Raw genomic sequence first — 12,869 nt, 5'->3', positions numbered from 1 at the left:
ACTGGGCATTAGAAATTTTGTATCTTGACCTGAGCAGTGGTTATAAGGAGGGATGTATGTGGGTGTGTATTGGAATGGAGCTATTATTAAAGATTAATATTGCTATGTACTTCACTGTATGTTAGACATCAACAACAAAAAATAATCACAGGAAATTCTTATACTTTATTTCACTCTCTACCTTAGAAGAAGTACTGAATGGAAATAAAGGCCTCATCTGTGAGAAAAGAATCCTTAAGTCCCCAAGATGTACTACAGATGACAGAATGCACTGTCGTGGCTGTAAGTTCCTATCTCGTCATCACTTTGGTGCAATTCCACATCTGCAACTAGCCATGAGATAAGAGAAAAGGCCAGATGACGTATATACCCTACACCAAGAATGCAAGAATGAAGAATGAAGTTGATAACAACCCACAGCTGGCTTTTAGGAGCTGTCAGAACTCTAGGAGAACAAAGAAGCCTTCTATTAAGGCAGAAGATAATTCTGCTTCCTAATATAGAAAAGAGGAAAGGATTTCATATTCAAACAACTTCTCCCCTATATCCCATTAGTAACACATTTTTTCTCAGGTAGTTAGAAAACAAGAATTTTTATTCAATAAAGTTATAACTGGCTTTGAGAAGCATACCACTGCATGGCAGTTATATATTACTAGTAAAATACACATCTTGACCATATCCCAGAAAAGCAAGGTACTTGTTTTGATAGAAAAACATGTATCAAAATTCACCTATTGATATATCAGAAAATTACTGTTGTTATGCTGTTCTACTTAGAATTTCAAAGTAATCTATCATGTTTCTACATCACTGTGGCCAATATAAGTAATCAAGAACATGTTAATCTAAACATAATTTATAACTTATTAATATTAATAAAACTTTGACATGAACATGCAATGTAAAAGGTAGTTATAAAACTTGTAACTATGTGAGTTAATTTGAAGAAACAGAAAGTATGCCATCAAAGTAACATTTCAAAATGTGTACAGGTGAAACAGAGACACTTTTACAAGTAAACACTTTTTATGTATCTTTAGTAGCTGCCAAACTCAGGGAGCACTGGGAAGGCCTCATTTAGATGTTTTACTTAAAAATGCATATGACACACTGTTCTTTGGGGTTTAGAGAATAAAACAATAGTTTACCAGCCAAAGAAGAACTATAACCCTAATGTAGGCATGTAGACCCTAACCATATAGATTTATAGACCCAGAAAACATACCATAGGTACCTCTTATTGGAAATGGCAAGTTCCACTCTTAAAATTGAGTGTGGATAGCAGGCATCTATAACAATCCCAAACACATGCTACTTAGATGAAATCCAGATACTATGAAAAGTTGCCAAAATATGTCAGTTAATGGCCAAACATGCTCCTAATAAAAGTTTACTGTAGTGCTGCTGAAAATAGTTCAGAATTCTTTGGCCTGGATAAATACTGTTAAATTTAGATAGTCCAGTGCTACCACACTTGACTGGAATACAACCTCTGTGGTTCTTCAAGTTTGTTATCTCTCCTTCACTTGCCTTGTCTCTGAGCTTATTCATCACTCACAACATGTCACGTAACACAGCAAATCTTCCTCTGTTTCCTGGAATAGTCTATCTGAAGAGATACTCTACGAGTGCTTTCGGTAAAGGAATCACACCTTAACTAAAAGGTAAATAAATTAACAAAGCTCAGTAATGAAGATGAAAATAATACAAATAACATAAAATTTAAAGAATCTTTATTCACCAAGAGAAGGAAAATATGAATTGTTATTACTAAAAGAACTGTACATTTAATATAAAATCTCCATCTTAACTAGGCCCTTGTAATTATTTATGGAGTGCATTATTACATATTTCTCTAAAAACAACAAAAAAATCATTCTATCAGTCACCCCTTCCTCAATGACTCATTATACTGAAGTCTGCATCTTGACCCTCAAAGTTTATATTATAGAAGAAACTGTTTTCAATAATCTCATTATTTCTTCAATGTGTTTTTATCACTAACTCTGTAAGCTTTTTGACATCCTAATGCGATTTACTGAAATAACAATTCAAGTAAATTGAGTTTGAAAAGGCAACACGACCGCCTGCCAAAAAAATGATAAAAAGAAACTGAATAAAAAACCAGTATACCTGAGTACTACCGATACTAAATTCTTATCAAAATGCAGTAATATGCATATGCATGAAGATAAAGGGAACTCAAAGTATTTCTGATTTCCAACATGCTAAACAACTAAATTACTATTATCTCTTTTCTTTTGGAGGGAGAAACATATTTCCTCGTAAAAATCAATGCAGTTTATATCTCATCTGTTAGTATTATCATGTCTAAAAAAATTCCAACAAAGAAATGAGCCATGCATGTAACATGATCTCATTACAATCATAGTGCAAAAGTGAAGAGAAGAAATGGTTTATCCAAGACAGACAGTAACTTACTTTCTTTAAGCAAATCAATTAGAAGATTAGGCAAAACAAATGAAGCTTGTTTTCAAATTAAGGTTAATCATGGACTTTACTTATAAAACAAACAGAATGTAGTGTTTTCCAAGCATTTTGTTGCTATAACTTACTTTTTAAAATTTAAGATAAAATATAAACAGAATTTAATGAATCAAATCCCTTGTAATTAACAAATCAGAAAACAAAAATGGAAAAAAATTAATGATATAATTGACATTTTATGAAAACAAGCATCTATGAAACTGAAATAAAAGAAGTTTATCAAAATGAAGTACTTAATACAATGTGGTTCTATTTTGGATCTTGCCCCAGGTTATGAATAGCAAATGTACTACACTATATAACCAGCTTCTACTAAAAGAAAGCTATAGCACAGGTGCTAACGTTTTAATTTATTTTAAAAATCAGACTAACAGCATATATTTAATCAAGTCTTCTATCATATTCTCAAGGGATAAAAATATTTGATAGTCATGCACTGCATAATAATGTTTCTATAAATGCTGCACCCTTAAGATTATACCACATTCTTATTGTATCTTTTCTATATTTAGATATATTTAGGCACACAATAACACTGTGTTACAAATTGTTTACAGTAGTACAATAACATTCTGTACAGGTTTGTAGCTTAGGAGCAAATACCATATAGCCTAGGTGTGCAGTCGTTAGTCGGCTATACCAGCTAGGTTTGTGTAAGTTCACTCTACGATGTTTACACAATAAAGAAATTGCCTCATTTCTCAGAATGTATTCCTGTCATTAAGCGACAAATATGTTAAGGGACCAAAGCACTGCCTACACTATCTTGAAATGTAGCAAAGAATTTTTCTAAAAGGATATAAAAGAAACTATTTTTTACTTTTTTTTGTTAAATTTTAAGTTCTGGGATACATGTGCAGGACATGCAGGTTTGTTACATAGGTAAATGTGTGCCACGGTGGTTGCTGCACCTGTGAACCCATCACCTGGGTATTAAGCCCCGCATGCATTAGGTATTTATCATGATGCTCTCCCTCCTCCAAAAAAAAAAAAAAACTATTAAAGGGAGCTATCTTGAGGAGAGAGAGCATGCTTTTACTTTCTATCAATTGGGATTTATCTGAATTTTCTTACCATTTACATATTATTTTTTTATTTTCTATCTCTGCAGTTATGGGTCACTAATGTTTTCTTCTTTCATATGTTAAAAATACCATATTTAAAATGGTCTCAGGAGTCAACAATAATCTCATGGTGAAACTGCTGAGTGGAGTTCAGACAGCTCCCTGTATATGCATAGGTCATAAAACAGGAACAAGTTGATTGCTGATGCCGATGTCTTTTTTTTATCTCCAGAGTCTAGTTCATCACTGGTCTACAGTACACAATTAACAAAAAGAGGATAAGTAGCTAGAACACCCTAGGGATATTTATCAGCCTTTAAAAAAATCCAAAAGTATTTCCAACAGCAAAAACAGGTATTGTAATTAGCATACTATAATAGTAATTATGGCAGTGGTTCCTTTCCCGTATCATGAGTTTGTGCCCTGATACTCAGCACAGCACCTGACAATGTTTATTAACTACTGACTGGTATGAAAATTTGGAGGTTTCTACAGAAGGTTACCATTCTGTTAGCAATGATATGGGTAATAGTAAGAAATATCTACACTTAAAAGATTATAGCTCAAAGATCAGTATGCAAACCTATGTTTGATTAAAAATCATGCTTTCTGGCCAGGCACAGTGGCTCACACCTGTAATCCCAGCACTTTGGGAGACCAAGGCGGACGGATCACGAGGTCAAGAGATTGAGACCATCCTGGCCAACATAGTGAAACTCCGTCTCTATACTAAAAATACAAGAATTAGCTGGGCGTGGTGGCGCACACCTGTATTCCTAGCTATGAGGGAGGCTGAGGTAGGAGAATCGCTTAAACCCGGGAGGCAAAGGTTGCAGTGAACCAAGATCATGCCACTGCACTCCAGCCTGGCAGAAGAGCGAGACTCCGTCTCAAAAATAAATAAACAAACAAACAAACAAACAAATAAATAAATCATGCTTTCTGACCTTTTAGGTCTAGCCTCATTTTAGAAAGACCTAGGAAACTTCGACTAATCTGCACAACTAATTTTAGTTTGCTATAATATAGACATAAATTTGAAAGACAGTCTTCAATGGCCATACTCTGTTCTATTTTGGAAGTGTTAAGTTTCAAGAGCATATTTTTATTGTCTAACATTCATTATATGGACTCATACTTATCCAAATAGTGAATTTTGGGTTATTTTATTTTTTTAAGTTAGCTAAGGGAAAAAAAATCAATGTATTAATACTGGAGTCAACAATCAACTTTTCAGATATCCACAGTATCCTCAATTAAGCAATAAGTCCATTGAGAAAAGAATACATTAACAGGGCAGCCTTATAAATGACTTTGCCAAAGGCATCCTCTTGATCCTAATGTTGGTCCTGGAGCCCACTCATCATCTTTGACCAACTCAAGGGCAAATTGAATCAGCAGATGATGAGACGTTCATGTCCTTTTGCTATGCTATGCGAGCTTTTAATGTGGAGATGAGTTAAGGATGAAGTACAGCTTTCCTGAAATGTAGCAAAACCATGTACAACTCTCAGTAGATTAATTAAGTTGCTGGCAAAAAGTTACAATGCTTACATATTGGGAAGTTGGGTTTATTTCCACTGGGACATTTTTACATCTTTTGCTTTATAAAGTAAATATGAATTCCACATATCAAAATCTATTTTCATAACCTTCTCAAGAATGTATCTATGCTGAAAAATCAAGGGTCAGTTGTAATTTTACTACACAAACTTAAAGAGGGCTGTGTAACTGAAGCATAGAAGCCATTATGTTTTAGAGGTTCTCACCTGAAGCAATCAAGAACCTATCTTAAATGTTGATATTATCAAAGTCTTTAAATAAAAGCTCAGATCTACATTAAGGTAGGATTACCTCCCCCTCATCCTTAAAGCAGGAGCACTGATCAAAAAGCCACTTGATCTAAACTAAAAGTGCAATTTCTTTAGTTGCTTAGTTGGTATAGTCATGTCACTCAGGATGTTTACTAATTCAGAGTTTAATTCTCACCCCAAAATGTGTATTTTAGCTCGTTTTCTCAAAGAAGTTTCTCTAAAGAAATGTAACTGACCAAATCTCGAAAATTATTACATTTCAAATACAAATCAAATTCATTCACGAGCCTGATCACCCTTACATGCACTAATGTTTAGAAATAACAAGTTTACAGAACCAACAGAAGAAGAGTGAGAATTTCCCAGATTTATTTACATAGATGGTAATCATAGTGTTGTTTTTTAAGGTTTATAATGGCAAAATTATATCCCCTGATATGCAATAAGACAATTCACAAATTATGGTGTATTTATATGCCAAACTCACATTTACATAGTAAAATAAGTCATTAAAATTTGTAACATATATTAATTAAATATAGCACATAAAATACCCAAACATATTTAAAATTATTCTTCAATGAACAGGTGATGTTTTAGGGTTTTTTATAGAGTTTTTGAAAGCTTAACATGCCTGAAAACAAGGACTTTTTTTTTAAACTGCATTCCTTACCTAACAAAGTGCCTGACAACCAGTAAACCAGTAGTTTAACTAAAGAAACTAATTAAAACTGACTTTTGTGAAATTTACATGTTTAATTATTTTAACAAAATTAGCTAAAATTAATAGCTACTTTAAAATAGCTACATTTTCAAGCTAGTTTAGTATAATAAGAACATTTAGGCTTCAAAATGACTTTAGAAATTAATTCAATCTGACATCCATTTATTTATGAGAAAACTACAGTACAGAAAGATTTATTTTCTGAAAATCACAGAGTAAGGTAGTGAGAGAGGACAAAAAAATGAGAATGACAGTTCCAATTCAACTCCTTATTAATATTCCTTGACCAACCTACAACCACTCCAGAAATCTCTCATGGTTAAACAAACCTATGGAAAGCCATTGTTTTGGACTGAGCCTTAATTGCCCACACAAAACCAGAATGGAGTCACTCTGGTTTGTTTTGAACTCAGTCTTAACAGACCAGACCAAACAAGAATGGAACCACTCCTGCTGGGAGCCACATAATCAAACTGAACTTCAACATCAGCAAGTTTTCCAAAAACAACAGGATATTCACAGCAACCAATAAGAAAGGGCCCAGTTTACCTGAATTAACATGATAAAGAAGTCTGTTTTAACCTTATAAGTAACTTATAATAACCAATTCACTTTTTGTTCCTTCTTTCTTTAGCCTCTTTCTGCCTAGAAAGCCCATCTCCTCCACTTAGCTCATCTGATGGCCTATTATAGAGATACTGCCCAATTCATGAATCATTAATCAAAGCCAATTAGATAATTAAACTCAATTTGTTGAAATTTTGTTTTTTGATGTTACACACATGTCAAAGTGTGAACAAGTTAAAGAATTAAGTGCCAGAAAAATCTCAACTTTTCAGAGGCAATCATTAGGGACAAAGAAAATTAGTTTATCTAAGTTTCTGAGGGCCTTTATTCTCTCTTCTTTCAACTTACCCTTTTTATGAGTTCACTTGTAATGGAAAACAATATTCTCAATATTCATTAACTATAAAATATCTTATTGAGCCTTCAAAGGGATAAGCAGTGTGTAGAGCTTAGAAAAAATAAATCAGTCTCTATTCATGAAGTTTATGACAAAGAAAATAAATATACCTATATAATATAGAAAGTCCCCCTCCAACTTCAGGTTTATCTGATTTTTCTGAATTGTAAGAGATATTCACTTATTACTTATATAATTAGAAATTAAGAACAAAACAGGGCTTCTCCCCACCTACTTCTGAAAAATGAAGGAGTTCTATAAGAACAAGACAGTAAGGAAAATATTTCAGATAGAAGAAATAACATATAATGGCAGAGTTGTCAAATTGTTATGGGAGGCATACATGGCAACGGACAGATCAGGAAAGAGTTTTTTTGTAATTCTGTAAAGAGTGGGTTTTTCATCTTGAAACAGAAATCAATGAAAAGTTCTTAGCATATGAATGACAATCAGATGTGCACTTGGATATCAGAGTAAAAACTGAGTAGGAAAGGGTCACGACAGAGGGTAGAAAAACTAGTTAATAAACCTCTATGAAAGTTAAGAGGACAGTTGATCAGGCTATGACAACAAAGACTTGTATTTCACAATCTGCATTTGGTTTCTAAGTGAATGGGGAGTCTGGTAGAACCCAGAAAAGGCATGAGCCTCCAATTTCAATTTTGTATCAAAATCAGTGATAGTGGCACCACAAAGTTTGCGAATGCGAGGAGCTCAAAGGGCTGAGATATCAACCACAAAGATAAGAAATTTAATGTGTCTGGAGAAACACTACAACCATTAAATTGAACTGGAACCTTCTTAACAACGTAACAGCATCATGATCTGGACTCTATAGAATTTTGAAGCAAGTATCTGGAGACCTAAGGGTTGGTTTTTGCTGTTAAATTTGTTTTGTGATGTATGTGTTTCCCTTTGTTATTTTTGGCTTTGGTTCTGTTTCCTTTGTACAAAACATACACTTCTCTTAGAAGTCATACTGCTTATTATTACACGTGCTCGTTTGACTCAATTGGGAATTTCTTTTTCTCCTGGTGTTATCTTGCACTAGTGGTTACCTTCCACATGTTAAATTTTCATTTCCATATTACTTGTATACTGATGAACAACAATTTCCTTGAAGCCACATAGCATGCTATAGCATTTCTATCACTTAGAATGTTTAACAACTTTCCAAAAATTATGTAGACCTCTTTGAGTCCTTTTCTTAATCCATCTGGCCTCTCTTGACTCTCTTCTCCACCCCTCATCAAGATAAGGAAAGAGAATTTGTCCAGAATTCAGATACTTACGAAAAAATAAAATGTTTGGGTCTCCAGATTATCTGGCAAATCAAGTGAAAAGTGAAACTAGCTCCCCAAAATGACCTAGTTTACTTTATCATTGGGTTGGATTCACAGCTCCCCACCCCAGTTAATGAGTAAATCTTATTTTCTCCTCCCTATTGCCCTAGGGAGAGAATTTCCATCCTCTCAATTTCAGTTTTGCTGAAATTGATTTCGCAGTTTTGCTTAGATGTTTTCTGAACCAGTCCTTCCCCCTATGTAGCTTTAAAATTTAAGATGGTAATTATCAATAAGCCCTCAAGTACCCTCAAGAGCTAGGTAAAATCTTCCTCCTGGGTGTCTAGGAGATCTAATCTTAAAAAACTCCTTATCTTTGATGTATTGTGGACATCACAAAAATTGATTTGAAGCTTGCATTTTACTGTATATCTGTCTAAATATTAAAATGCTTTAATTTAGTCATCACTTAAATTAAGTTCTGGTCAAAAATTTCCAAAAAACTGTTCTATCTTGAAGCTTCTTTGCCCTCCAGACACACTACAGATTGGAGTTTAAATACTCAATGTAAAAAGATTACTACATACATCACAGTGTCCTTTACAAAAAGTAATACAGCCGGGTGCGGTGGCTCACACCTGTAATCCCAACACTTTGGGAGGTCGAGGCGGGCATATCATGAGGTCAGGAGTTTGAGACCAGCCTGGGCAATATGGTGAAACCCCGTCTCTACCAAAAATACAAAAATTAGCTGGGCACGGTGGCACATGCCTGTAGTCTCAGCTACTTGGGAGGCTGCGGGAGGAGAATCGCTTGAACCCGAGAGGCGGAGGTTGCAGTGAGCCGAGATCGCACCATTCACTCTAGGCTGAGTGACAGAGTGAGACTCTGCCTCAAAAAAAAAAAAAAAAAAAAAAATTAGTAATACTTTTGAGGAATACATTTAAAATGCTACAAAACTATATAAAAACAAAAGTAAAGACATGAACCCAGGATTCAGTTAAAACTGAGGAAATAGTAAATTTCATTTAGAGCTTAGTAAAAATAAATTTGTAATTATTTTCCCATCCAACTTCAAAGACACTTTACCCTTAAGAATCCACCTTCTAAAGGAAAAAAGAAAATAAGTACTAACACTAAATGAACACCGTTGCAGGATCTCTGATAATCACTATGTACACTTCGTGTCATTAAACCATCACAAATACTACTGCACAGATTAGGCTGCTTAAGGAAGTTATTTGTATAAAGTCATGTGACCAAAAATACATTCAAACTATAGTGTGACTCCAAATGAAGACTGCGACAAAGCACCTCAAAAAAAATTTCCAGCCTCTAGTTGAGGAATCATTGAGGAACAGTCTACTGATAACACTGTAACTCATTAATACTCCTATTAAACAACTTTCTGTTTGGGCAATAAAAACAATGTTTAGTTAAAACGAAAATATAATACTTCCTAGAGTTCCACGTGGGATCACCATCATCGTCATCTTCACTAGCTAACCCAGAGGAAAAGGTAAACACAAAACTCCCCACTCTTATACCAATATAAAAGTTAATTTTTGAATCCATTTTCCAACTATGTCACACACAGTTGTTAGTTTCCTTCTAAGGTGTGTATATGCCTATGTATACTTTTTAAGTAAACTTGTAAACTCGTGGTAACTAGGGCATATTTTATTCAATCTATGGCAGCTTCTTGGTTTATCCAACTAAGTATTACTAATTCCATTTTCTTAGAATGAGAAGTTCTTAGAACAATGATCTATCACCTAAATTTCAAATGAATGTATAACTGGTAGACAAATTTAAAGCAGACTTTCTAAAACTATTAACAGTGCTCAAGAATGCACCTATTTACATCTTAAAAATTTCTTAGTTACTACAGTCTACTCTAATGAAAGCTATATTCAAATTATAATTTTTTCCCACAATATGCCAATAGATTAGGAATTATCAACAGACAGATCTGGATTTGAATCCTCAGTCTGTTCTTTAGCAGTTGGTTATCTCTGACAAATTACTGTAAACCTCTTTAGGTTTCTAGGTTTTATATTATCAATCATCATTGGTAACTGATGGTACTGAGAGATCCTCATTATGTAAGGATTGAAAGAAAAATGGTTGTAGCACTAAGAAAAGTAACAAACATTATTCATGCGATTTCCTTAACTTGGGTTTTACTTTTAAGTTGTAAATTTTCCCTTGGCAATGTTCACAGAATGTCTTTGCTAAAATATTGTTTTTCACTTAGTTTTAAGCTGATTCTTTAAATAACAAATGATTTGCTCTAGAGATGGATTTTCTTTCTTTGGAAGAAGCCAAGATCATCTCCATTTAAGGGCACATAAGCAGCTGCTGCTACACATTTTAGTTACCCATAAGAAAGTGAAGTGGGCTAAGTTCACCCTGTCATAAGCATTTAAAAAATTAAAAATTACAAGTACCTCCTCTAAAATTAAAGAAGAGATTTAAGAATTAATATTTTCAAGTGTAGTGACTTAAGTAAATCTAACATGTAAGACAACAAATTAGATAAACAGAGGAGAATGATGCCCGGCTTTACAAAAAAATTATTTCCCCAGTTCTACTGTAAGATAAACTGTTCTAGGAAGTTCAAAATATCCTCACTTACTAGTATCTCATTTGTATAGTAATTTTCAGGAAAGCACCTGCTAGATTAAATGAGGCACATCCTTTTAAAAACATTACAAAATTTAAATTTCATCACATCAAACCTATAAAGCCTCATTAACTGAGATGTAACTGATTTGGAATCTGTAATTATTTCTTTTTTGCTATAAAGTTGCCCTTAATACTGCATCTGTTTATAAAAAATTTGTTAAGATTGTGTAAAATTTAATGCAATTGTTTAAAAAAATCTTAAATACTTAAAAGTAGCATATTGTTATTTTGGGGGGATTATATATAACAGTTTAAATATAAGAATTACTATTCACAGATATACTGTTAAACTGCTAATTGAAGAAAATACGAGATGAATTAAATACATTTATTAGTTCTTTAACTGTAAGATAAAAATCATTTTTTAAAACAAAAGCAGTTACTAGCCCTGATTTCCCTCAATACACACTCCTTTCCCCATACACACCAAGAACAAAATAAGAAAAACAGGTATAAAATTTGATTGTGTAAAAATATTTCACTTTTGGTCTTGTTGAAGCTAACATTATGAAGACGTGGGTAATTAAAGCAAACAGCAGCAAGAATTCAATGAAAGTTGTTTTGCTTATACTTGTGTTTATTTTCTTCATAATTAAAATTCCTGTAGTAACTATTTTGGCTCTTCAACATCCTTCACCCATTATATTCCAATTATCTCTAAAGCCTGAAGATGCATGAATCTTTAACAAAAGCTTCTACCACCTCAAATTTATTTTTTTTTTTTCATTTATCTGCCATATACTGTTTTAAATTAGAAACAAAAGATGAAGCACAAAGTGTTAATGACTTTTCCCCATACTAAAGAAAGAAGTTCTAAAGTTTGGTTGTGCTCAGACTAAGACTATGGGCTAACCAATCGAAACCTTCAGAATTCCTATGTGACATCATAAACCTCCCTAGAACACTTTTTCTCCTCCACCTACTGCCAACTGTTCCCATAAAACCGGGTGACAGGAGTCAGAAAACTCCCCAGCTAAACACCCATAAAACTTCAATACAACACAATACTCTATATTGTGATGATCCAAGCAGCCAAGGTAATGAAACAGATTTCACTGACTTTGGTAATTCTTACTTTCTGTAATTCTTAATTCCCTATAATTTCTATAATCTGAACTTTAAAATAAGTTAATTTTATTAATATCAGTTCAAACTTAAGCAATAAAATTGGACATGACAAAATGCTTAAATTTTATAAATGCTTATCCATTTATGATGACAGTAAAAATGAGGACAACTGTTGAAATGAAAAAGGTCATATCATCTTTGAATCCTGGTTATTTGTTTGTCATTTTAATTAACTTTCACTTTTATTTTGCTTTTCAAATGGTGAATTTCTGCCAATTAAAAAAATCTTCCAATTATGTTAACCCATATTTGGCAGTAGTGGTTAATTTCTCCCACACAAAAACCAATGACTTAATTTTGTTATTTATTGCTCTGCTGAGAAACAGCTGCGGAACTGAGTATTTACATCTGAACTAATATAAGTCCCCATTGACTATAACATGCACATTATCAGCCATGCCTACGCAATATTATCATAATTTCATACAGTGGAATAATAATGAAATGGAACTTAAGAATATATAATACAGCTACTTTTAAAGTGCCCCTTGAGGATGTTTCCCCTCTAAAGGCCAGTCAACTTTAAGAAAATTTCTAAAAAATTCCATGCTTTAATAAATTGAGTTACTGATATTAAATTTCAATATTGTATCATAAAGAAAGAAGTTTTAGAAATTTTAAAACACTTTCACAAACACATAAAAATCTATGTTTAGAGAATTAATTTGACGCTTTAAAAAGTTATTTTGACAA

The 12,869-nt window shown here is 33.2% G+C and overlaps 1 protein-coding gene and 1 long non-coding RNA gene across 8 annotated transcripts in view; one reads left to right on the top strand and one right to left on the bottom strand.

Moving 5' to 3' along the window:
- LOC108544715 (uncharacterized) overlaps positions 1-606 on the top strand; it is a 70,166-nt gene extending 69,560 nt beyond the window's left edge. Inside the window, exon 4 of the long non-coding RNA XR_001889939.1 lies at positions 187-606. This is a non-coding gene — a long non-coding RNA (uncharacterized LOC108544715). The remainder of the gene's footprint in view (positions 1-186) is intronic.
- CEP85L (centrosomal protein 85L) overlaps positions 1-12,869 on the bottom strand; it is a 248,283-nt gene that overhangs the window by 74,133 nt on the left and 161,281 nt on the right. The window lies entirely within an intron of this gene.

The sequence above is a fragment of the Rhinopithecus bieti genome, unplaced genomic scaffold (genome assembly GCF_001698545.2).
Source record: "Rhinopithecus bieti isolate Rb0 unplaced genomic scaffold, ASM169854v2 scaffold_27321, whole genome shotgun sequence".
NCBI classification, from domain to species: Eukaryota; Metazoa; Chordata; class Mammalia; order Primates; family Cercopithecidae; genus Rhinopithecus; species Rhinopithecus bieti.
Note: the sequence above shows the minus strand (reverse complement) of the source record. Positions and strands in the feature narration are given on the sequence as shown.